This window comes from Tamandua tetradactyla, chromosome 2, assembly GCF_023851605.1.
Source record: "Tamandua tetradactyla isolate mTamTet1 chromosome 2, mTamTet1.pri, whole genome shotgun sequence".
In the NCBI taxonomy this organism is placed as follows: Eukaryota; Metazoa; Chordata; class Mammalia; order Pilosa; family Myrmecophagidae; genus Tamandua; species Tamandua tetradactyla.
This window is the reverse complement of record NC_135328.1, coordinates 134,361,209-134,387,382: the sequence shown is the minus strand read 5'-3', so window position 1 is coordinate 134,387,382 and position 26,174 is coordinate 134,361,209. Positions and strand designations below refer to the sequence as shown.

General features: G+C 40.2%; 1 protein-coding gene and 1 long non-coding RNA gene across 3 annotated transcripts in view; one reads left to right on the top strand and one right to left on the bottom strand.

Annotated features, from left to right (window-relative positions):
• The window catches only part of LOC143673947 (uncharacterized), a 405,211-nt gene that overhangs the window by 118,063 nt on the left and 260,974 nt on the right, over window positions 1-26,174 (top strand). The gene's annotated exons all lie outside the window — the stretch shown is intronic.
• On the bottom strand, window positions 11,835-26,168 carry LOC143673949 (uncharacterized). Of its 2 annotated transcripts, none has more exons than XR_013170774.1 (2): window positions 16,746-26,168; window positions 11,835-13,534 (listed from the first exon to the last, which is right to left on the bottom strand). It is a non-coding gene; the product is annotated as an uncharacterized LOC143673949 (long non-coding RNA). The 2 variants fall into 2 exon arrangements; XR_013170775.1 differs by having other exon boundaries at window positions 11,835-13,069.

The window sequence follows — 26,174 nt, the reverse complement described above, 5'->3', positions numbered from 1 at the left end:
ATGGATCAAGAGTCAGCAGAAGTAATGGCTAAGGCAATATTTTCCAAATCACATGCTAACAATTGTTCCATCTTTTTTAAAAAGGGAGTTTAAAGAGGTCAAATCACAATAAATATATTTTATATCCTGACTCTTTGGGAATCACAATGCACAATAACTTACTAAACGCTAAGCAGTCTAGAAGAGACTACTACGCAATATTGTAGATTTATCTACCTAGAATGCAACTCCCCTCCCCACCAAGCTAGTTAAAATCTTGCATGGAACATAATTTGGGACCTTCCAGGTGTAACAAGCAATCTGAACCATTCAATTTATTGGTATTGCAAGATCTCTAGATGCTTCCATATTCTGGATCAACAGCTCTGTTCTCTACGAAAATTAGCTCATTGAATTTGAAGTTTATTAAACTCTTTTGGAAAAACTGTTCCATTGTTCAATATTTTTATATAAAAGACCCATACAACAAAAATTATTTTAAAAACTTTTCCCACATCTTTGAAAAGATGATGTTGACACAATGTTAGCTATTTGGTAAAATTCAGTTGTACACAAAGTACACAGCTCTGTCTCTAACCTAGGGCTTCTAAAAGAATCCACAATTACTTTCCTCCAAAAAGAAAGTAATATGCTATATTTTAATCTGAAAATAAGCAATGTTTGCACAAGTATCTGTATTATGTTATCAGTGCCTTTGATACGGTAAAGTTTAATTAAAATATTTCAGTGGATGTCCAGGAAAAATAAGTACTAGAATCAAAGAGGGACAGGCTTAAAAAAAGAAATTCAAACCAAGATATGCTACTGTGTGGGGTGATGGAAGTTCTGGTACTGGGTAGTGGTGATGGGATCACAGCATTGTAAATGTGACCAACACCTCCCAATTGCATATTTCAAAGTTGTAAAAATGGGAAATCTTAGGTTGTATATGTGCTATCAAAATAAAAAATTTAAAACAAACAGTAAGATAGGCTACTGTGGATCTGAATTCAAAAATCAAAAAGGCTGAGATAAAGGAAATGACAACATTAAAGAAAAAAAGCAAAATTAGCCCAAGTGACAAGAAATAAGCCATCTACCTCACCAAGGTGGGCACATGACCCAGGGCTGGCCAACCAATCACAGGTTCCTTAAATTTTCCTAGGGGAAAAGCCAGAGTGCAGAAGGAATAAAATTAGTCTGAGTTATGGCGGTGACCTTTTCCAACTACAGGGGAAGCCTGATTTCAGGGGAGGCCAATAGAGAGCAGAGCTGAAAGAGTCTAAGATCATTCGCTTTTTTGGTCAGTGTCTATTTTTCTCTGTGAACTCTGTATTACAGAAATCAATGTTGTTGTTGTTTTTGAGGTAAGCTATTTTTGAGATAAATTTCCTTTAACTTGAAACTGAAAGCTACATGAGAAACACAGTAGTACTGAGGATCATACTAAAGGTGGCAATAGTTCTATAAAAGCCACTTGCTCATCCTTTTCGGAGACATCCCAACAGAAACGTGCAAGAGCCACAATATTTCGTTAAAATGTTAGCACATTTAACTTGTATGGTCAGTTTAATTGAACACCGTTAAGTCCGTGGAATTCTGAATAGGGCATGAGATCTTGTTGATTTGTCCAGATTAGTGTGATGCCCCAAAATATCCCAGAGTAATATGGGTAACAAATAAAATAGTATTTGCAAAATCCCCTTGGGGGACTGGAGAGAAGGGGCAAATATTCAACTTCCCCATTTGGGGAACTCCTAATATTCTTGGAAGCAGTGGGAACAACCGTATCAATACACTGAGCCTTCTATCTCAGGGTTTGCCCCTATGAAACTTATTCCTACAAAGAAGCTAAACCTACTTATAACTGTGCCTGAGAGTCACTCTCAGAGAATCTCTTTTGTTGCTCAGATGTGGCCTCTCTCTAAGCCAACTTGGCAGGTGAACTCACTGCCCTCCCTACGTGGGACATGACTCCCAAGAGTATAAATCTCCCTGGGAACATAGGACAGAACACATGGGATGAGCCAGGACCCAGCATCCTGGGACTGAGAAAGGCTTGACCAAAAAGGGGAAGAGGGAAATGAGACAAAATAAAGTTTCAGTGGCTGAGAAATTTCAGAGTCGAGAAGTTATACTGAAGGTTAATTCTTATGCATTATACAGATATCCCTTTTTAGTTTATGGTTGGTGCATTGGAGTGGCTGGAATGAAGTACCTAAAACTCTATTGAACTGTATTCCAGTAATCTTCATTCTTGAAGACAATTGTGTAACAACATAGGTTTTAGAGTGTGACTGTGTGATTGTAAAAACCTTGCGTCTGATGCTCCTTTTATCCAGGATATGGACAGATGCGTGAAAAAAAAAGGTAATAAATAAATAACAGGTGGAAGATAAAGTGTAAAAAATTGGGTAGACTGAAATACTGGTGATGAATGAGAGGGAGGGGTAACGGGTATGGGATGTTTAAGTTTTTCCTTTTTTCTTTTTATTTCTTTTTCTGGAGTAATACAAATGTTCTAAAAACAATCGTGATGAAAACACAACTATGTGATGATATAGTGAGCCATTGATTGTGCACCACATATAGACTATGTGTGAAGTGTTATCAATAAAAATATTTTAAAATATTTAAAATAAAACTCACAACCCTTACACTTTTTTGCTTTTCTTAGGAATTTTCAAAACCAGCTACACTCAGTATAGTTTATGATCTATTTTATAGTACATCTACTGCTTAATGGATACATAATAGCCCATGAAATGCAATTCCTACATTTTTTCTGCTCTTATTATATGTTTTTATATATATATACACACACACAGATATATATGTGTATGTATATATATATATATAAGATTGTGTATGTATATATATATATAAGATTGTATATAATGTTTTCATATAAGTGTCTCTTAAATCAAGATTTTCAAAAGTGAGATGACTAAATCAAAAGGTTAGATGTTTTCATGGCTCAATACAAGTGGCAAGCTGCTTTGTAAACAAGGTAGAGGTATTTTAGGGTACAGTGTCACTAATTATAGGTATACGGGTTTTAGTTCCTACTCCAGCATTGGAATGAGGAACCAAACTCACTATGGCTTTCATTTCCTATTTGATTACAGAGTCTGCCCATTTTTCCATAGTAAACAATGGTATTCCACTTTGGTGAATTGCGTATCATTTGTCTATTTACCCATTAGGCCCTTAATATTCTCAATTTGCATGAGGCTTTCAGAAAATACTAATTTTCCTTCTATAGCTAATTATAATTTTCTATGTAACTTGCACTTTCTGCTAACTGCAATTACTATATTGCAATTTTATAGTTTGGATATTTAAGCCATTGGGCAGTAAATTCATGCACACACTCATACACATATTATTTTTGCACTCTCCATTAACTCTTGTCCCAAGTACACTAGAAGACTCTCATAAATTGTTGCACTATACTAGTTTTGCTATCACAAAGGTAAGACTGCCAACTGTTAAGCAAGCCATCATTTCACCTCCAAATACACACACACAAACACACGTAGAGAGTTAAAGATGTCAGGGAAGGAAAACCACATCAAGTAGCATATATCTTCAACGTGAAGCATTCCAAAATCTATTTTTTCAGAAACCTCTAAGAATGTTCTAAACTAGGAGAAATATTCTTGAGCTCATAATTAGAGGTTATGATTAAGACTAATTTGTACTATCAATTTAAACTGCAACTTCATTTGACAGCATGATTAATGCTTAGTAGGACTAAAAAAAATTAACTCAGGTCTTAATGTAAACATCCTACAAACTCAGAGGAAAGATAGAAGCCTGTAAAACCACCGGCATTACTTTTCTAATGTAAGTTTCTATCAATTAAAGGATCTGTCTCAATTGCCCAGATGTTAAAAATGTGAAAACTATGCAATTTAAAATAAATGTGTTTCTAATAGCCAAAATTGTTAAAATTATGTGATAATAAACTGTGAGTAAATAATTTTTTTCCTTTTCAAAATAATGGAGAGGGCAATGACCAAGAAATCATCTGACAGAAGCAGTATATTTCAGAAAAGGGGACTGATTTCAACATATTTCAGCAGTTCATGGGCCAACTGCCGGGTACCTGGTACATGTGAACCCTGATGTTTAACTTATCTTTTGGGCCCACACTTTTCCATCTCAGTCAGGCAATTTCTACTGAGAGCCTTGAGCCAGCCTGTCTCACCAGAAAGCCCAGGAAGCTCCCTTCCCTTCAGGGTCTCTGCTTGCCCATGCCTTGCTTTTGTTTCCTAGCCTCTTACAAAACTTCCAAGCTCTGGCTTCCAAACCACTTCTGGTACATGTCCCTCCTTGGGTTCTCTGTCATACTTTAATTCTTTTAATTCCCAACTGATGTGACTGTGACGCAGATCTGACATTTCAGTTGGTCAATCACACCTTTATTCCTTTATATATTTCTAAATTGCAGAGTTTACTCAGTTTCTTGGACTTTTAAGAAGTTTCGGGTTGCAAGTTATCTCCACTTCATCGGGCATTATCCAATGTTAGCTCAACTATTTTAATACACCAAAAAAGAGTTAGAAAAAAGGTATCCAAAGAAGACTAGACAAATTCTCTTACTATATATATATTCAGACAAATGTCTAGAATTTACATGCCTGATCTACCAAGTCTCACTCACTTTTTACCTTGGACAATTCAATTTATACTTTTCGGAGCCTGTCTCTCATATGTGAACCAATTAAAATTCTTATATTACCTAAACTCAAAAGATTGTGAGGCACAAATGAAATGCAAAAGCAATCTATGTATTATATAAAGCACAACACGTTAACTTTACAAAACAAAGCTTCCATAAATAACACCTCATTGGAAAAATGTATGAAATACAGACTCAGTACCCATATCCAAATAACACCTAGTATGAATATGTTTGGGTTAGTCACTAAAGGAAAGAGGATAATAGTCACACACCATTATTAAAAATTCCTCCCCAGTTTTTTTTTTTTTTTTACATAGGCAGGCAGCAGGAATTGAACCTGGATCTCCGGCATAGCAGGTGAGAATTCTGCTAATGAGCAACCATCACACCACCCCTCAGTTTGTTTTTAAACAAGCAAATATATAACATTTCACCTGTTTCTTACGTGAATACTTTGTTCAGCCCCTTGCTTTTTTCATATAGCATATCCTAGAGATGACTCCATACCAGCAGAGAGAGAGAGAGCCCATTTTTTACAACCCCACAGTTCTTCATGGTGTGGATGTACCAGTTTATTTACTGTCCCTTACTGATGGACATTTGATGTATTTCTGGTACTTCGCTATTGAAAATAAGGCAAAACAACAACAAAACCCCCAGCCTTTGTGTATATGGTTTCATATTCGTGGGGTGCATCTTAAAAGAATAAATTTCTACAAGTGGGATATCTGGATTAAATGTTTTTTGAGATTGTGCCAAATTCCCTTTCAAGGGGCTGAACCACTTCACACTTCTACCAGTAATGTATGAATGTAACTGTTCTTTCACAGCCTCACCAAAGAATTACTGACAAGTTATTGGATTTTCTCCCAATAGGAGAGAAACCGCAGTATAATTTTAATTTGCATCTCTCTCATGTGTAAAGATACGTTTAAGAAATGCCATTTGCATTTCTTTTTCTGTAACTTGTCTATTCACATCTTTGTTACCTACTTTTAGAGTCACATATTTTCTTCAAGTCAGCCTATTTTAGGCCCTTATTAATACTGTTTTTTATTCAAGACACTGTTGGCTCTCCCCTAAACCACTGCACAGCCTCCTAGCTGGTCCCCCTGCTTTGATTCTGGACTGCACTACAGTCTACTCTCACACAGCAGCTAGTCTGATCTTTTTTACAGCATTAACATCATTCCCCAGTTTATAATCCTCCAATGGTCTTCTGTAACAACTAGAATAAAATCCATCTCTTTACCAAGGCCCACTAGTAAAGATCTACCATCTACTGATGCAGCATCCTCCCATCTTTCTGCCCGTTGTCCATACCAGGCTTATTCCCAACTGCGGGACTCCAAAAGAGCCATCCTTCTGTTAGAAGACTTTTCCCCACAGGCTCACATGGCTTCTGCTTACTTTTAGAATTACACACGTGAAACACTGCTTGGTCACCAAAAGATGCTCAAAACACGTTTCAGTGTACCCTAAACTAGTTCTGTTTCTTCCAGTTTTCCCACATCTCAGATTTCTTCTAATGCTATCTTTTGGTTTGGTCATCTAAGACCAGTATGACTTTTAGATTTCTTATTGTGGTAATTATTCAAAATTAAAGACAGAGACAGGCTACCAACAACCACAAAAACCGAGAAGATGAATTCTAATGTACAGCAAAGAGTCAATGATAATTTTAATTTGACTTACTAACATTTAAAATCACAATACTTTAACCACAAAATCACTCATTCCTATGATTTCATTAAGCCGTAAGACAAAATATACCATCTGAATTCTGTAGGAAAGTAGAATGTATCAGTAATGAAAATATGTTTTTATCTGTGTCCCCAGAATCAAGCATTATAATGGGATTGTGTACTATTTTATTAAAAGAGGCCCAGCCATAAAGGGTTGATTAAAATGAATAGTCTAAACATGTGATGGCCCACCAAGCAGTTCTCAAAAGAGATGAGTTAGAGCTATCTGCACTGGCATGGAAACAAAATCCTTCAGCATTCTAGCACTGTTCTAGGAGTTTTCAAGTTTTAGGTCCTTACTTCACTGCTTTAAGCAAAAAATTAAAAACAAAAAAATTACAAAGTAGTATATATAGAGTGATCTTATTAATTTAAAAAATTAATGTTATATTTATATGTATTCAAAAGGTTCAGGAAAAATCAACACCAGAGCACTAATAAAAGTTAGTTCTGAGTATTAGAAGTATGAATGAGTAACTCTCCTATATTTTCTAAATCTTTTACAAACACATCATCATTAAAAAAGGCAAACAAACAAAAAACGCCTGCCATGCAGGAAACCCAGGTTCGATTCCCAGCCCATGTACTTCTCAAAAACAACAACAAAACAAATTCAATAAATGGTGCTGCAATAATGGGAGAGTCACATGGAAAAGGACTGAAATGTGACCCCCACCACACAGGATACAAAAAAAAAGGAGGGGGGAGAGTTAAAACAGCCACTGGGAAGAGCTGGGAGGTTTTTTATTTTTTCATTTTGCCAACCCTTCCCTACCCTCACTCCTCATCGGGAAGCAGGAGGAAGGGGTCACTTCACAGAACCCTATAGCCAGCAAATTAGCAAACCTTCTAGGGTCAGGACATAAATGCTGTAGGATAAGCTGATGAGTAATAAGATTGGATAATGTGACTTTAGTATCTTATTTTGCGTTACTGATACTATGACAGATATACTGCAAAAGAAAAACTAGTAGAAAATATTTTTGAGTCTATCTGAAATCTATACTAGATTCTTAGGAACATCTCTTTGAAATGGCTTTAGAAATCACGTTCTGAAATGTTTCAGAAGAACAACAAAGGAGAGAGTCATTTATTATGATTTTGTCTAAATAACCTAAATTATTCAACTCTTCATTGTAGAAAAGCTAAAATGTTTTACATCTAAATAGGTATTCCTGTTCCCAGGGAAACTGATATAAAATCGTCTGGAATAAAGAGATTAAAAGCAAACTTTCAATGTGCCTGTACTTTATATTTGGGAGTTCTGACCTTACTTCTATGGACACTTAGGCCAATGTTGGAACTGAGGATTGCCATCACTTCACTAAATGCAATAAATTTTAAGACTTTTAACTACCTTGTTAATAAAGATAAAAAGGTAAGGGCTGCACTCACAACCTCTATTTTCAACCTTTCTGTTTTAATACTTCTTACCATCATTTTATGCTGGATGCTTGGTACCTTACCTGCCCTTCTGACAGCTCCTGCTAACGCTCCTCTGTTCAGCGTATCCTGGGATTCAATTTAGCCACCAGAACAAAGCCTTTAAAATGATCAACCCACCTACCTGACTAGTACCAATGTGTAAATTTAGGCCATCTTCATCACCTTTGCTCTTACTGTAATGAATGTATAAGGATAGGATGGAACAGTAAATGTAGGTTCTGAGTTTTATAAAATAAATTTTGAATGGAACTAATCAAGACTACAGTCCTGGTTCTTCAATCAGTAGCAGTTAAGTCATTTCAGATTACCAAGCTTGAGTTTCATCGTCCAGCAACACAGGGAGACTATACATGGACCTTATTTGAAATTTGAGGCCAAATGAGAGATATATGAAAGTGTGCTATAAATCCTAGAAAATTATATAAAGGTACATTTTGATCTCTTCTCCAATAGTGCCAATCCATTTACTGGCTGTAACATCACTCAGAGGCTTACCTTAGAGCACCAAGCCAAGCAGAAATTTTCACAAGTACTCACATGCTTGTGCTTAAAGATGTAATTAATGAATTCACAAATCTATTTGTTCATTCATTGGCAACTTTTTGATATTCTGAAAACAAAGCCATGCCTATCAATATGGATGAATCCAGACTAAAATATTCTAACTTTTACAGAAACCCAACTGAAGTTTAAATACTATAAAGGAGAATAATCTCTGGCATTTAAACGAAACAAATGGGCCAAACAGGTTTTAATATCTTTATGATACAACGTTTTTACTTCAAAACCACCATCAAAGAGGACAGTCAAGAGCCACCTTGTCACCTAGATTAACCCTTTCTAAAATTCTAGACGCAAAAAACAAAATAATAATAAAAATAAAAATTTCCTCTCTCTCTCCCAGCCCGGCCAGTTAGAGTTTGAAGAACTTTTACTTCAACGTTCCTTCAGTTGAACAGGATTCTACTGGGGGGGGGGGGAGAGGGAGCACATAGAGACACACTTTTGAGCAGGGTCTGGTATCTTAACTCCTAAACTATTACCTTACAAACTAATCCCTAAATTTTTATGTTACCTCCTCTGAAAGGCTTTACAAACTATCTCATGAACCACCCCCACCTCTCTAACGTTAAAGTCTGTTAAGTCACCGGAGTAGCACTTCCTAAAGTAATCGGAATTCTGTGAACTCTCCTTTTAGGCAGTAACATTCGCACACTTCATATTATTTTAATGTCCCACCCCTATTTTCTTTCCTCCCAAGTTCCAATTATAGTTAGAAAAAAACAGCTTCTATTGAGACCACCTAAAATGCCAGTCTACTTAAAAGCACGAGAAGGTTCCATATAGACTTTATTATGCTAACCTCTATTTTGAACTTAAACAAGAAATTCTAAAACGTTTGGGTCTGAACCGTCCGAGGTATCAGCTCCCCAAATGGGCAGGAGGAAGGGTAAAGTTTGGCCCTTACCTGGCTCCTTCACTTAGGTATCATCTGGATAGCTAAGGATAGGTTGTTGGGATGGATGCTATGAAGTTGGGGTATCTGGATTTTCAGTGAGAAAAGGGAGACAAGAATACACCAGAGAGTCTTACGAAGACCCACAGGACGTTAATTAGAGTCATAAACGTCAAAGACCCCGGACTGGAGTCCCAGGCCGAACTGGGAGGATGGGAAGAGGGGCAAGAACTGGGCAGGACGTTTGGGTGTGGGGAGAAGGGAAGGGGAAAAAAACTGGCCGGACGCGGCGGAGAGAGAGTAAAGGGTGGGGAGGGGACGCTGGGTACAGTCAGCCCTCGCCCGGGTACCCAGCCCTGGGAAGCCTGCTCCGGGCAGGAAGGTGCCCGAGGCAGCGGATCTCTCCGGGAGGATTCTCCCGGCTATAGAGGCCAGTGGCGCGCCCCGAGAGGGGCTCGGGGAGCCGCGCCTCCTTACCTTCGGGCATCTCCCTGTCGCCGATGTGCTGCAGTTGGTGGCCCTCTCCACCTCCGAAATCCAACTCGGCGGGCTCCACCTCAGCCGTGGCAGCCTCCACGGCCACCGCGTCCCCGGCCTCCGTGGCAGCCTCCACGGCCACCGCGTCCCCGGCCTCCGTGGCAGCCTCCACGGCCACCGCGTCCCCGGCCTCCGTGGCAGCCGCCACGGCCACCGCTTCCCCGGCCTCCGTGGCAGCCGCCACGGCCACCGCTTCCCCGACCTCCGTGGCAGCCGCCACGGCCACCGCTTCGCCGGCCTCCGTGGCAGCCGCCACGGCCACCGCTTCGCCGGCCTCCGTGGCAGCCGCCACGGTCACCGCTTCCCCGGCCTCCGTGGCAGCCGCCACGGCCACCGCGTCCCCGGCCGTTGCCTCGCTCAGCTGTGACTTCGAGCACCGGCCCCGCTTCGAGCGCCGGCCCCGCTTCGAGCGCCGGCCTGGCTTGGGGCTGGCATTGGGGCACTTGCAACAACTCAGCGTGTTTCCCATAGGACTCCTACACTCCGCGTTCTCCTCTCGCCTCCTACTCTGCGGGGCTTAGCAGCTGACCCCTCCCGCAACAACGGCGTGGTCGATACGGGCAGCTCTGGGCTACGCCGGGGCTGAGTTGCAGATGAGGTTCGGCCTCGCCCGCTGATTGCCCGCCGGGCCCGGGGAAGGGCTCCGGCCCGGGCGGAACCCGCACCGCCTCGCTGCCGCTGCCTTGCACAAGCTGACTATTCTGCGAGGGCGGCGACCAGTTCGGCTGATTTAAAAAGGGTGGGGACGTGACAAACGCTAAGAACTGCAGCCACTACAGGCAGAGAGCGCCAGAGGACCTCCAGCTCCTTTCACCACCTCCTCTGACTGAACGCTGCTGGCAGCCAGCCTGCCAACCGGAATGCGTCCTACATCACCTGGTTACGAAGAGCCAATCACGTCCCTCCCCGCGCCTGCCTCAGAACACTGGCACGTGACTCACAATGCCCCGCCCCCACCCCAGCTCACCCGCCCAGCGGCTGCCCCGCCCCCAGCACGGCAAGTCTGGGACTCCCCATTCATCCGCCCGGAGCTTTCTGCTTTAGTTGGAAACTTCACTTTTCTCCTAGGTGGATATAGTCTCTGAATTGCTCTTGTTTGTTCCTTCAACACCTCCTCATTGTCCCCAGTAACCTCACTACAAACACATGTGGGAGTCACTCCCCCATCTCACATTCCCCATGGCTCCCCTGTTTCCAAGGATGAAATTCAAACTCTTTACCCCAGTACTGATTTAATCGTGGCCGCCATAGAAATCCCTTGTTAGTAAAGAGCGACTCCGTTAGCAACTCCATTTCCCCCGGCCTGACAGCTAACTTTCATTTAGCATATTGCTTACCCAACTTAGTTACACCCAAATTGTTGACCGTTTTTGTAATTAAACGTTCTTCCTTTCTCGCCTTCCAACCCGTGTTAGTTTTCTCCCACAACCTGACCACAGCAACCCCCAGGGTCTTGCTCCTATTCTCAAGAAAGGGTTGGGCTGTGGTCCTGAATGAGACTTAGAGGACACGTTACCTCTCCACTTCCTCGTGTGTAAAATAGGGACTGAACACGACAGCCCCCTCAGCTGCCAAACCCTGGGATTTACCAACCCACTTTTCTTGCCTGTTTCTCCCATCCACGGCAGGAGTTTCCAGATTTCCCTTTTTTGCCCACTCCGACGCTTGAGGCACGGTTTGCTCTATAAAAGCGGGGCACCAGATTTGAGGATGACAATGAATAGTTAGCTTTTGCCAAGCGCTTACTATATACCCGATTCTGTTTCAAGAGCTATACTCATTTAACTGCCACAATCCCCGTTTACGGTCCACAGATTCCCATGTTACAGAACAATCGAGGCGCAGAAGTGAAGTAACTTTCCCAAGGTCACATGACTGCTCAGGGGCGAGACCAGGATTTGATTCTTGGTGGTCTGGATCTCCCCAGTCTCTAGCGATTACCGGAAAATAATGGTAGAAGTCAAACTTGGGGGAAAGCAACTTCAAGCATCAGGGTTTTTGTTTGTTTGCGTTCATTTCATTTCTTTGATGTGAATTTTAAAATGCCTTCCCTTGATTCAGCATTAAGTCCGCTCTGTGTGCCAGACACTGTAGGTAGAAACCAGTCCTCCCCTCCATGAGCGCCCATGGATGGGAAAATAAAGGCTGAGAGTCCACATGGCCGTGGCCACACTGCTGAACCTCGGATTCAGCCCCAATCGATCTGACCCCAGAATCAGTGCTGGGGTAAAGAGTTTGAATTTCATCCTTGGAAACAGGGGAGCCATGGGGAATGTGAGATGGGGGAGTGACTCCCACATGTGTTTGTAGTGAGGTCACTGGGGACAATGAGGAGGTATTGAAGGAACAAACAAGAGCAATTCAGAGACTATATCCACCTAGGAGAAAAGTGAAGTTTCCAACTAAAGGCAGTGGCAGTGGCTGAAGTGGAGGGAATGCATTTGAGGTCATCTGGGAGGGAGAATAATAACAAGTGCTTAGTGGCTGGAGGAAGAAGGAAAAGAGGAGAGGCCAAAATGGCTGCTAGGATTCTGGTTTGGGGGGCTGGGTGGGCAGCACCTTCTCCTAGACAGGGAGTACAGCCAAAGAACAGAATTGAGGAGGACAATACTTTTTGGCTCTGTTAAGTAGAACATCAAATAGAGCTCCCTAGCTGAAAATTGGATATAAATCTGCTGTAGGCTGAGACCACTTTGTGATTCCAACTTATGTTTTCAAAAATAACATGTATATTCAATCAAACCGAAGAGTAGTGGGGAAAATTTTCTAAAACTTACACCCTGAGAGCATAACATTTTTTAGTGATTACTTTCATGGGGCAAATCAGAAACTATGGACTTGACAAGTGAATCCTATGTAAAATAAAACTCTTACACACAAAAAAAATTTTTAATTCTATTATCATCAGAGTATATAGAAAGTAGTTGAAGCCATGGGTACACAAGTGATTACCTTGGGAAGATGTTTTATAATAGAAAAAAAAAAAACGAAAGAGACTTGGAGAATAGGGATATTCAAGTAGCATTTAAGTGAAGCCAGCAAAGGTGACTGGAAGAGGTTAGGAAAACAACGTGCAGTGAAGTCCAGGGATATGAATATTAATCAGGAATGGCTGATCAGTGGGTCCCACCTGGGTAGGGATTATCCCAGCTTCTCACTTCTTTAACAGCAGCAGCTAGCATAACGTCTGGCCAGTAGGCATTCAATGCATCATTCCTTAATGAACAGAGTCAAATGCAGGAGGGCATGAAATCAACAAAGGTCACTGTCTATGGCAGCTCAGTGACTGGGTGTGTGTGTGAGCCCAATGGCAGGGAGTGGGTCAAGGGATGAATAAAAGGTGAGAAGGGGGGGCTTTTCTTACCAAAGAAACATCTAGCTAAGAAAAGAGATGAGGTAGTAGTCTGAGGAATATGCACAGTTAAGGAGATCCTTTTTTTAAGATAGAAAAAAAAAGGGAGCACATTTATTTGTGGAAGGGTATGCTGGTTTGAAATTGTCATGTACCCCAGAGAAGCCTGTTCTTCTAATCCTGATTCAATATGATAGAGTAGGACCCTTTGATTAGATTGTTTCTATGGGTGTGACATTTTGAATAGATGGAGACGTGATTCTACCCATTCAAGATAGGTCTTGATTCGTGGACTGGAGTTCTTTAAAAGGGGAAACATTTCGCAGTTCCTAGATAAATGAAAGAGACACAGACATTTGGAGGTGCTTGGAGTGCTGACAGTGAGAACAGAAGCCTAAACATGGGTATTTGGAGATGCAGAGCCCAGCAGATGTTGCCATGTGCCTTCCCATGTAATGTTAAACAAGCCAGAACCCAGAGTTGTGTCCCAGAGAAGCTAAGTGAAAGCCCACAGATGCTTAGAGAGGAAACCTCTGGCATCAGAAGCTGGAAGCAATGGAACCGGGAATAAGGACCAATAGAGGCCAGCCACATGACTTCTCATGTGACAGACATTGGCATTCCTTGAGTCAGGTATCTTTCTCTGGAAGCCTCTGTTTGGACCTTTTTGGCCTCAGAACCATAAACTTGTAACTTAATAAATCCCCTTGAAAAAAGCCAACCCATTTCTGGTATATTGCATTCTGGGAGCATGAGCTAATACAAAGGGTAAGAGCCAATAAAGAAAAGAAGTTTGAAGTTAGAAGATTAACAGAGCAAAGTCCTGAAGAAGGCTGAATTTTCCAGAGCAGGGTAATTTAACTCCTACAGAGATGTTTCTGGGGAGCAGACGTTTAGAAAGAGCTCACCTGATGTTAACTGTTTTTCTCTATTCTAATATACTTGTATTTGCAAAACGATTCTGGGAAAGCAGGTCTAATGTGTTGAAAAATCTGGAAAAGCTGGATAAACCTAACAAAAGCCAAATAATGTCTACCCTCAAAGATGGGTAAAAAGAAATTTGATCAAAAAAACAAGAAGTTTAAGTGCAAATAGATGCATCACAAAAATGGAATATAGAGCTAATTATTTCCCTTCAGTAGTTAAAAGAAATAGGGGGTGCACAGGTGGTTTAGTGGAAGAATTCTTACTTTCCATGCAGGAGACCCAGGTTTGATTCTCTGACCATGCACCCCCCACCAAAAAAAGAAATAGCAACAACTTTGGGTGAAGAGTGAAAAAATTAAGAAGAACATGACAAGTAATTGCAAAAATCCTTTAACCACCTAAAAGAACAAGAAAAGGACGAAAGGGAGGACTATCCTTTAAATCCAACAGGAGGAAAAGGTCACTTCAAAAAGCAGGGAATTAATGGCTAATATTTTTTTCAGTTCTGTTTAAAATAGCTAAGTAAGATTTGGGAACAAAAATAACCCATAAATTGAAATGTGGGAAACCACACTGGAATGGGAAAGGATTTGATGAAGTTCAATTTCAGTAAACAACATCTATAACTCCTCAGGTCCAAATGACTGCATCCCATGATAATAATCATATTGTCTGAGGCCCTAGGAATGTCATTACAGACCATTTTGGATGATTCTAATAGACCTGAGATGTCATTTAAGATTAAAGTACAAAAGATTATTTGTATTTAACAAGACACATCCAAAATAGGTATTTCTGACATTGAAAATTAATGTAAAATTTTATAAGCAGAAAGATATTGGGGAGCATTATTATGAAAACAAATTTGAAACATTTTGCTCAAAAAGCACATTGGAGAGCAGTAAGGAAAACCCCTATCCTTCTATTACAATTTTCAGCAAAAGGAAGCAAGTAAGAGTAATGTCATTTGAATTGGGCAAAGGTTTCATTCTGTGAAAGAAGCTGAGATCTTTCAGGAATCCACTGATTGTTCAGAATCCCCTGAGAGGACTCTATGATTAATGTTTTATATGGATTTGGAGTAAATACATTCACCCATTCATTCAATACCGTGCTGGTTTGAAATGATGTATGTACCCTAGAAAAACCATGTTTTAATCCTAATCCCATTTTGTAAAGGCAGCCATTTCTTCTAATCCCTATTTAGTATTGCACGCTTGAAACTATAATTAGATTATCTCCCTAGAGGTGTGATTTAATCAAGAGTGGCTGTTAAGCTGGATTAGGTAGAGGCATATCTCCACCCATTTGGGTGGGTCTTGATTAGTTTCTGAAGTCCTATAAAAGAGGAAACATTTTGGAGAATGCAGGGGATTCAGAGAGAGCAGAGCAGAACTACATAGCCAGGAGAAGCAGAGTCCACTAGCCAGAGACCTTTGGAGATAAAGAAGGAAAATGTCTACTGCGGAGGTTCATGAAACAGGAAGCCAGGAGAAGAAGCTAGCAGATGATGCTTTGTCTCCCATGTGCCCTTCCAGATGAGAGAGGAACCCTCACCGTGTTCACCATGTGCCTTTCCAGATGAGAGAGAAACTCTGACTGTGTTCATCATGTGCCCTTCAACTTGAGAGAGAAACCTTGAACTTCATCAGCCTTCTTGAACTAAGGTATCTTTCCCTGGATGCCTTAGATTGGACATTTCTATTGACTTGTTTCAACTGGGACATTTTCTCAGCCTTAGAACTGTAAACTAGCAACTTACTAAATTCCCCTTTTTAAAAGCCATCCTGTTTCTGGTATATTGCATTCGAGCAACTAGCAAATTAGAACAAATACCCATATAATGCTTGAGTTCTTATCACATGCCAAACACTTCTTAAGTACTAGGGATGACATTTTGAACAAGACAAACAAGATCCCAGCTCTCATGAAACTTATCTTCTAGTTAAGGGGTCAATAGATAGTATTGTCCAACTCCCCTCACTCTCATGGCCCAGGATGGCTATTGATCTCTAGATATTGTTATCTTTATTCCAGACATCAGGGTAAGGATGGGGGAAAGAAGGGAGATTTTTCAGGAGATCTACATTGCACAGCACTTACATATCTTTGGCTAAAACTTAGTTACATAGCTACACCAACTGCAAGGGAGGCTCAAAAATGTAAACATTTAGCTTGGTGATGAAAACAGAAGGGGCAACTGGATATTGGAAGGCACCTAGCACTTTAGGTCACAATCTGTAAGGAAAGATTCTGGAAGTTTCCTCTTAAAGCAAGAAGGATCATGAATAAATTTCATAGCGCTTGGCAAGTACACATGAAAATCTTGTAGAAGTTTTATAATTATCTTTCCTTAAGCTAAGAGGAGAGAAAAGTCTTAAGCCATAGAATAAAATTTTAGGTTAGTTTCAATAAAGAATTTTATGACAGTCATTTATCAGGGCTATGCATCACGTTGTGACTAATTGGGTTTCATCCTGAGTATCATGACCAGTTATTCTTGTAGAATAGGGCTTTATGTGTAAACCATATGAACATTTTTTTCTGGGCAGCCTATAGTTATCATTCTCAAAGGCATCTGTGAACAAAAAATGTTAAGAATTACTATCTTACCTGTTTTGATATGGAAAATCTTGAAAGTAAGTAGACCTGATAACTTCTCTCATTCCTTACTTCAGAAAATTATCATCTGGCTTTTTCAGAAAGAGTGGAATTCGATGATACTGGTACTCTATCTCGATAAAGTGTACAATGCATCTTCCACCTGTCTCTTTCTCACCTGCTCTCTTCGCACTGCATGTGGGTTTATTTCTGCCAAGCGAGTCAGTTGAGATGAGAATGCTAATTTATTTGAAAAGTTGCTCTGAAAACAAACAAACAAAAAGGGTGTTAGGAGGGTGCACTGGTAATTCAGTGCTAGAATTCTCACCCACCATGTGGGAGACCTGGGTGTGATTTCTGGCCCATGTTCGCCAAAGGAAAAAAAATAATTCAATAAATGGTGCTGCAATGATGAGATATTCACATGGGAAAAGAAAGAAATGTGACCACCACACAGTACACCCCCCCCCCAAAAAAGGGTTAGTTTTCCATACCACCAGGGCAGATAATAGATGATGCTCATTGGAAAAACCAGTACTGGCCCCAATAGTCCTCCGTGATTTACAAGTTCCATACACCAAGGCAAGTTGTGGAGACAAGTTCTAGGAAGGGCTTATGATTTTAAGAGAGACCAGGAGTTTCCTTTTGCCTTCCTGGGCAATTTACTCTGCTCTGCTTTAAAATAATTTGCTTCCAGTTTCATTCTTCTAAGTGCTCTGGGAAACCTAAAATCTTTCCCAGCCATCTGCTAGTACTTCCTCAGAGCACCTCTGAGTGGGAGTGGAAGACCCTTGCTCCTCATGAAGTGCCCTTTTCTGGCTCCCGGGTTTATAAAGGAGATGCCAGCTCTTCTCCCAACTCCAGTGACTAAATGCAGTGGTCTGCATTTAACCAGTAGCATAAAAGAACAAGTTTATACACTTGTCCAGTATATAAACTCACTGTCAAATTAATTTTGGAATAAGGTAGACTATAAATAAATCCAATGCTTGCAGTCATCTTTTCCCAGTCATGCCAATACTCCTCCCCTCCCAGGTATGTCACTGTCTCTACCTATTTCACTTGTGCAATTCTCAACTTTAAAGTTGAGAATAAGAAGTGTCAACTTTAATTCTCTTAAAATCAAGACCTTGCTAAAGCTGATTTACTGACAGTAGAACCATTTTCTCCTAGCAGTTATTTAACATGTTCCCCCAGTTTCTCTTAGTAGCCTTTTTGACAGCAGCCTCCTTAAATCAAGTTAATGTTAGAAAGGCAAGGCTGTAGGAGGAAGAGGAGCTCATTAAACTTGACAGCAGGGAAAAGTTAGAAACATCCATTTTTTAAACAATTTCTTCTCTAGAAATAAAATTCTTATAGGTTTTATACTCTATTGCTGAGACAAATCAATTTTTATCCCTACAGGATAGAGTCCACCCTAAAGTACCTCCAGAATTTTTCTATTAGAAGGGTTTGGGACAGCAATCTGGATGGATGCAGGAAACAGAAATTTGTCTTAAAAGATGTATCTGTATAGAACACTTTAAAAAAATTAGATTGCATTTGGTTCCTCTGGTGAGCAGGTCTGGCTTCTATAGGGTGCTCATTTGATGGGCCTAGTTTGAATAATGTCACACTCTCTCTGAGCTGTTCCTTCTTAGTCCCACTTACCACACATATGAAATAGACTATCCCTTTGAAAAAACATTCTGGTTATGCAATCAATGCTTTGTTATGGAGGGAGAAAGACAGCAAAAAGAAAGACTCTGGGACCAAAGGAGCAGTTGAAACCAGGGTCTTCAAACCTAGTCTGCTCTGTTCTTTGTAGCTGACTTATTACCTCCAAAATCCAAACAGTGTCTGCCCCACCTTGACCATCTGGTAAACCTCTACTCATTCTTTGAGGCTTACCTTAAACAGAGCTTCCTCTGCAATGCTTCTCTAGTTTTGTCAAGACAGTGAGGTCCTGCATCTTCAGGAAAACTGTGCCTTCTGCAAACCTCTGTATAGAGCAACATGTATCACTCTACATAATAATTATTTATATATGTCTGACATCCTTATTAGACTAGACACTTTTTGAGGGTGGAGCTATTCTATTCATTTTGGGTGTATCCCCAACAGTTAGTGTCTAGTGCTTTGTAGTCTCAACACATTTTTCCTGAATGACCTACCATGATCACTAGCCTAAAAAGTAAACCCACACCCAAGGCCAACCCTAAGCACAACCTTCAGATGTACACTGACCCTGCTCCTCAACACAGCCTGAAATGTAACCCTAACCCCAACCCTTTCTCTAACCCTTAAGCTGACCTTCTTCCTAACCCTAGCCCTATCCCGAACACCAAACCTCGCCTGAAATCTGACCACATCCCGAATGCCAACCCTAAACACAACGCTTGATTTTTGACATGCCCTGAAGCAAATCGCATTTCTAAACATTACCGTAACACCAACACTATGCCTAACCCTAACCCTAACAAAATCCTAAACCTGGATCCATCCCTATCATGATCTCTAGCCCAAAACCTAACCCCACATTCAAGGCCAACCCTAAGCACAACCTTCAGCTGTACACCGATCCTGCAACAAAATGCAGCCTAAAATGCAACCATAAATTGAACCATTTCTATAACCCTCACCTTAACCCTCACCCTAACCCTAGCCCTAAACCAAACACTAACCCTCGCCTGAAATCTAACCCCATCCCCAACGCCAACCCTAACACAACCCTCGAATTTTGACCAATCTTGCAGCAAATCGCACCGCAGAATGTAACCCTAACACCAAAATTATGCCTATCCCTAACCCTAACTCAATCCCTAAACCTGGACCCAACTCTTCCAGGATCTCTAGCCTAAAACCCAACCCCACACCAAGGCCAATCCTAAGCACAACCCTCCGTTGTACACTGACCCTGCACCCCAACGCAGCCCAAAACGTAAACCTAACCCCAACCCTTCCTCTAACCCGAACCCTAACCCTCTCCTTAACCCTAGCCCTAACCTGAACACCAACCCGTGCCTGAAATCTGACCTCATCCACAACGCCAACCCTAAACACAATGCTCGACTTTTGACCAAGCCTGAGGCAATTTGCACCCCTAAACATAACCCTATGTTTATGGGTTGGTTGTTTAGGCATAAACAAACACTATGCCTAACCCTGACATTAACCAAACCCTAAACCTGGACTCAACCCTACCACGTTCTCTAGCTCGAAACCTAACCCCACACCCAAGGCCAACCCTAAGCACAACCGTCAGCTCTACACCGACCCTGAACCCCAATGCAGCACGAAACGTAACCCTAAATCAAATCCTTTCTCTAACACTAACCATAACCCTAGCTCTAACTTGAACACCCACCCTCCCCTGCAATCTGACCCCATCCGCAACGCCAACCCTAAACACAACCCTCGACTTTTGACGAACTCTGCAGCAAATCGCACCCCTATAGTAACCCTAACACCAACACTATGCCTATCCCTAACCCTAAGCCAAACCCTAAACCTGGACACAACCCTTCCACAATCTCTTGCCCGAAATTTAACCCCACAAACAAGATTATGACATAGGGCTGGAGAGTTGTTACACCCCTGAGTTAGGACAGTGAGCATGTATTGCTGACATTGTCAGCTGAAAACAAACTGTTTCTAGTGGTCCTTACTAACAGTTATTGAGAAAAAAGCATTTGCCACATTAATAACTGCATACCAGGCCCCAGAGGGATGTGTTGATCTACTGAAGCAATGATACCACATCCAAAATAATAGCTGCAATTTGAGTCACCACCTGCTTGAGTTTACAATAATCCAATGTCATCCTCCAAGATCTATATGTTCTCTGTGCAGGCCAAATAAGATGCAGAGGGAATCACCACCCCTGCATTCTTCAAGTCCTTAAGAGTGGCACTAATCTCTACAATCTCTCCAGGAATCTGATACTCCTTCAAAAAATTTACTATTTTGCTAGGTAGGGGCAGTTCTAGTGGCTTCCACTCAGCCTTTCCTACCATAATAGCCCTTACTCTATGAGTCAGGGTCAATGTGGGGATTCTACCAGTTGTCCTATGTTAATGCAAATTATACATTCTGGAATTGGGAAAATAACTACAAAATGGGTCCAGGCACCCACTGTGAGATGGACTTGAGCTAAAACTCCATTAATCACCTGACCTCCACAAGTCCCAACTCTAACCAGTGGACCACAGAGACATTTTGAGTCCCCTGGAATTAGTACCTAATTAATTGTGTGTCTAATAATCTCTGAAATATATGATCATTTCCTTTTCCCCAATGCATACTTACCCTGATAAGAAGCTATACGTCTCCTTAGGGAAGGACTGGAGGAAGATTAACGGTATGAATTTGTGGCATTGTTCTCCCCCTACTCAGGGCAGGCTGGAGGTTGGATGGCCATGTCTTCAGGGAAGATTATTACAGGGTTATCCAGAACAGTCTCAGCACAATCTTGGATTTCAATGTCACCACAGCCATCATTATCAATCCATATGTCATCATCCAATTTTTCAGGGTCCCAATCAATGCCCTCACTTCAATTGGCAGATACCATGCAAAGTTGAAATTTCAGTTTATGTTGTGAACTTGCTACTCTAAGAATGAGACTCTGAGTCTGATTTTCAGAGATCTCAAGTCTGTGGCTGCAGGAAATAAGATTTTCCTTAGGGCACTCATTGCCACTTTTACATCCATCATACTGTGCATAAGCTTCTCATTTAAAGCCTTCAGCTCATTCCTTTCCCTAATCAATATATCCAGCATGCAAACATCAACCAGCCAACATCTCAGTACTTCTTACTTCCACAAAACTCTGTAAAGGTATCAGAGACATTATTACCAAGAGCAGGACCTTGTATAAACATACAATTAGCAGAATCACATGGTGATAGTTTGACTATCTCTTTTGCCAGCTCACCCCATGCATTGGAATGCCATCCTGATTACAGGACACAGAGTCATTAGTGTCTTTGAGTCTAATCAGAGTAGAAAACCAATTGTAAAGGTCCATTTCTAAGATTCTGTTTCTTAAGAACCACTCCCAGTCCCAAGCTGTATTAGCTGGGGTTCTCTGGAAAAACAGAATCAGCAAAGTGATATCTGTAAATATAAAATTTATAAAAACATCTCAAGCAACCATGGGGATGCATCAACCCAAGATCAGTAGGGGAGGCCACCAGCTGGCAGCTCCTTTTAAGGCAGCCCTCCTGCCAAGCATGCCAACCTCGAGTTACATCTGCCAGGTGGGCCAGGACTGAGGGAAGAAGAGACTCGAGCTCATCATCTGCTGGCCAGATTTGGTAAGTGCATGCTGGCTGTACCTGACAGGGAGGCAAGAGCTTGAAGGAGAAGCCTCATGGCCACCACCTTCTGGGGAGAAGGGGTAAATGCAGACAAGCTAACTCCCTATTTGCCTAGATCTTTATTTTATTATTTTTTATTTTCTCTTAAGATTCTTTTTTCTTTCCCCCCTTTTTAACACATATTTTTTCCACACTGTTTTTTAGCCTGTTTTTTGGAGGGTGAGTGGTCCAGGAATCAAACCTGGGCTCCTGCATGAAAGGAAAGCATTCTATGACTCTATACATTTATATTAAGTAGCATAATTCCTCTTTTCACTATTTAAAAAAAATTTTATAGAGACTTTATATTATTCTATTTTTGTTCTTTATTTTCTACTTTTTACTTCACATATGATTTATTATTCATTTATTTTTATTATTACTACTCTAATTTTTTCTTAAATTTTCTCCCCCTCTGGTGGGCACAAGCCTAACTTCACTCCCAGTATATCCTGGGATTTTTTTTTTTTTTGATTCTGGGACTTACTAATGTTAACATGTATTTTGTTATCATTCTTGTTTTTGGGTTTCATATTTTATTATATTGTTTTACTTAATTATTATCTTGTTTTGCTTATTTTTCTCATTGAGTTGTATGTGGATGTGTGCATGTGTGTGAGTGTGTGTGTGTGTGTATGAGCAGAGGCTGGGAGTGGAGCCTGGGTCTCTCACATGGTGGGCAGCCATTCTGCACTGAAGTACCTACGTACTCTGGCCTAGCTTCTAATCGACCATTAAGTTGAACTGTATCTCCTACATGAGATGCAGACCTTGATTTTGTGGAGAATAACTAACAAAGTGCAAAAGGAAATATTTAGCAAAAATCAAGTAGATAACAAAACTTTGAAGACTGAGGTAACCAACTTGCAAACTAATCATATCAAGATAATCAAATGCCCAAACACAATAGATAATCACAAAGCACATGAAGATCCAAGCAGAAATGGACAAGTGAAACAACCAAATCAAAATTCCAGAAGGGACACAGAATATGGAACAACTACTCAACGATATTTAAAATGAAATAAAGGATATCAGGAAGACACTAGAGGAGCATAATGAAGAATTCAGAAGGTTAAACAGAAAAATGGCAGATCTCATACAAATGAAAGCTATATAGACTAAATTAAAAATATACTGGAGACACACAATGGCAAATTTGAAGAAGCTGAGGGAAGGATAATTGAGCTAGAAAATAGAACAATAGAATTAGAGTGCACAAAAGAACACGTGGCAAGAAAGATGAAGAAATGCAACTGGATGTTACAGAAATGGACAACAAGAGGTGCACAAATATAAGAGTCACTGGTGTACCAGAGGGAGAAAAGAAGAGTAAATGGTTGGGAAAATTAGTTGAAGATATAATTGGGGTAACTTCCCAAGAATTATAAAAGACATGAATATGTTAATCAAAGAGGCCCAAATGAACTTCAAATAGAATTCAAATAGGCTGATTCCAAGACACATACTGTCTTGGAATTATTAGACTGTCAAATGCTGAAGTGAAACATAAAGTTCTGAAAGCAGCATGAGAAAATCAATCTATTACACACAAGGGAAAACACATAAGACTGAGTTCAGACTACTCAACAGGCACCATGGAAACAAAAAGGCAATAGTATGACATATTTAAGATCCTGAATGGGAAAGTCTTCCAGCCAAGAATTCTTTATCCATCTAAGCTGTCCTTCAAAATTGAGGGAGGGATTAACACCTTAAAAGACAAAGACTAAGAGAACTAGTCAACAAGAGACCTGCCCTATAAGAAATTCTAAAGGGAATTCTATCAGCCGGAAAAAAAAAAAAAAGCAAAACAGGAGAGACAAGTATGGAAGAGGGACAGAACTGAAGAGTATGAGTAATGGTATTTTAAAGAATAAAACGAGAGGGGGAAAAAGAATATATAGATCTAATAAATAAAAACTAAAGGACAAGATGGTGGATCAAGAACTGCTTTCACAGTAATAATTGAACATTAATGGACTAAACTCACCAATTAAAAGATAGATTGGCAGAACGGATCCAAAAATATAATCCATATAAGTGTTGTTTACAAGATATGCATCTTCGACACAAGGACACAATCAGATTGAAAGTAAAAGAATGCACAAAGATGTCCTATGCAAGCTCTAACCTAAGAAAGCATGACTACCTGTAATAATATCAGATACAATAGACTTTAAATGTAAAGTTGTTATAAGAGACAAAGAAGGACACCACCTATTAATTAAAGGAACAATTCATCAGGAAGAAATAACAATCATAAATATTTATGCTGCTAATCAATGAGCTGTAGCTAGCATCATATTCAATGGTGAGAGATGGAAAGCAGGCCCCGTAAGACCGGGAATGAGACAAGGATGCCTACTGTCACCACTATCATTAAACACTGTACCAGAAGTCCTAGCTGGGGTGTTTAGAAGAAAGAAATAATAGGCATCCAAATTGGAAAGAAAAAAAAATAAAACTTTCACTATTTGCAGAAGACATGATCTTATATTTAGTAAACCCTGAGAAATCTACAACAAAGCTACTTGAGCTAATAAATAAACTCTGTAAAGGGGTGGGATGCAAGATTAATGTATAAAAATCAGCAATGCTTTTATACAAACAATGACCTATCTGAGGAGACAATTAAGGAAAAAATTCCATTTAAAACAGCAACAAAAGGTATCAAATATCTAGAAATAAGCCTAACCAGGGATGGCAAGGATTGTACACAGCAAAATTCCAAAATATTTCTAAAATAAATAAAAATGATCTAAATAGATGAATAGACATTTCATGCTCACAGATAGGAAGGTTAAATGTAGTTAAGATGTCAATTCCATCCAAACTGATCTACAGATTCAATGCAGTACTGATCAAAATCTCAACACCCTAATTTGAAGACTTGGAAAACCTGGTTACCAAATTTATTTGGAAGGGAAAGATATAACAAATTGCTCAAGATTTCCTAAAAAAAGAGCAAAGTAGGAGGACTATCACTTTCTAAATTTAAAGCTTAATATAAAGCCACAGTGGTGAAAACAGCATGTTAATGGCACAAAGACAGAAATATCAATCAACGGAACTGAATCAATAGTGTGTAGATAGATAACCAAATCTATGGACAATCGATCTTTGATAAGGCCCCCAAATCCACTGAAATGGGACAGAACAGTCTTTTCAATAAATGGGTATGGGAGAATAGGATATCAAAAGCCAAAAGAATGAAAAAGGACCCTTATCTTATACCCTATACAAAAATTAATTCAAAATGGATTAAAGACCTAAATCTAAGAGCCAGTATCATAAAACTTGTAGAATAAAATGCAGAGAAACATCTTTAAGAGCTACTAATAGGAAGTAGCTTCTTAAACTTTACATCTAAAGCATAAGCGGTGAAAGAAAAAAATAGACAAATGAGAACTCCTTAAGATCAACAGCTTCTGCACCTCAAAGGACTCTGTCAAAAAGGTGAAGAGATAGTCAACTCAATGGGAGAAAATATTTGGAAATCACATTTCAGGTAAAGGCCTCATACCCTGTATATATATAAAAAGAAATTATATGGCTCAGCAACAGAAGAACAAACGACTCAATTATAAAATAGGCATAGGATATAGAGAGACACTTTTCTGAAGAAAAAATACAGTTGGTTCAAAAGCACACAGAGATGATCAAGAGTTAAGAATGTCTGCATTTGTTTGGTGTTTTTTGGTATTTAAAAAAACATTTAAAAAAATGCACATGGAGAAGGTGGGCCATGATGGCTCAGCAGGTACAGTTCTCACCTGCCATGCTGGAGACCCAGGTGTGATTCCTGGTGCTGGTCCATGCAAAAAGAAAAAAGCATATGGAGACATGGTCATTTCATTAGCCATAAGAAAATGCAAATCAAGATGACAATGAGATATCACCTCATGCCCCTAAGAATGGCTGCTATTCAACAAACAGAAAACTGCAAATACCAGAGAGGATGTGGAGAAATTGGCACTCTTATTTACTGTGGGTGGGAATGTAAAATGGTGCAGTCATTGTGGAAGACAGTTTGGCGATTTCTCAGAAAACTAAATATTGCACTACCTTAAGACCTAGCAATACCAATACTCATATACCC